The sequence below is a fragment of the Marmota marmota genome, unplaced genomic scaffold, assembly GCF_001458135.2.
Source record: "Marmota marmota marmota unplaced genomic scaffold, marMar, whole genome shotgun sequence".
In the NCBI taxonomy this organism is placed as follows: domain Eukaryota; kingdom Metazoa; phylum Chordata; class Mammalia; order Rodentia; family Sciuridae; genus Marmota; species Marmota marmota.
Window position 1 is genome coordinate 10,108,536 of NW_026000221.1, and position 1,167 is coordinate 10,109,702.

General features: G+C 40.2%; 1 non-coding gene across 1 annotated transcript; it reads right to left on the bottom strand.

Annotated features, from left to right (window-relative positions):
• Nucleotides 1-825: 825 nt before the first annotated feature.
• Nucleotides 826-932, bottom strand: LOC125613006. Its single transcript, XR_007343520.1, has one exon. It is a non-coding gene; the product is annotated as a U6 spliceosomal RNA (small nuclear RNA).
• Between the last annotated feature and the right edge of the window lie 235 nt (nt 933-1,167).

The window sequence follows — 1,167 nt, forward strand, 5'->3', positions numbered from 1 at the left end:
TTTTCCCCAGGCCACATCCTCCACAGTTACCTGAGGTTCTGTTTCTATTTAGGCTGCCTGAAATTATTCCACCCTCCCATCCAGAATTTCTGAACTTCCTTGAACAAATCATCAGAAAACATAATATGAGTCAGATCCTCCTCCTCAGATTCAAGAAGTCTCGTGCTGGGATTGTGGATAGAATCAGATGCTTTTCTTCTCTCCTTGGGGGAATCCTGCAGCAGATCAGCCACAGCAACTTCTAGTGTCTCTGGTCTCATTGTCCCAATAAGGGAGAGAATAGCCCCACTACTGGCACTAACTGGGGAACCACTCACAAGTTTTATGAATAATGGCATTGCGAAAGGATTGTTGCTAATAAATAGCATTGGCCAGATTGTAGAGATTGGGCCAGAAGGAGACAGAAAGAAGAAAATCAGTTCCTGGGGTGATTCTCAGATCAGATATGGCCATCGTGGTACACAAGTAGATTTTTAAAAAATTTTTTAAAAAATAAATAAAAGCAGAATGTATTATAATTCTTATTACACATATCAGCACAATTTTTCATATCTCTAGTTGTATATAAAGTATGTTGACCCCAATTCATGTCTTCATACATGTACTTTGGATAATGATGTCTATCACATTCCACCATCCTTGCTAGTCCCCTGCCCCCTCCTTTTACCTCCCACACCTCTGTGCTATCTAGATTTCATCTATTCCTCCCATGCACCCCCTCCTTACCCCACTATGAATCAGCCTCCTTATATGAGAGAAAACATTTGGCATTTGTTTCTTTTGGGGGGGGGTTCGCTAACTTCACTTAGCATTATCTTCTCCAACGCCAATATGAAACGCTTTCCAAATTTGCGTGTCAACTTTGTGCAGGGGCCATGCTAATCTTCTCTGTATCATTCCAATTTTAGTATATGTGCTGCTGAAGCAAGCACCACAAGTAGATTTGAGAAAATTTTAGTCAGAAAAATCACTAGATATAATTGGTGATTGGATGTAAAATGGGAGAAGGTCAGGGAGTTGGAGATCTCAAGAATGATACCCAGCTTTCTTATTGGAGCAACAAGGTAGAAAATAATAGCTGACATTCATTGATCCTTTCTATTTGTCTAGCTCAGGTCTCAGCCTTCTACATACAGTCTCAGTAATACAACAAAATTTTGAGGTAAG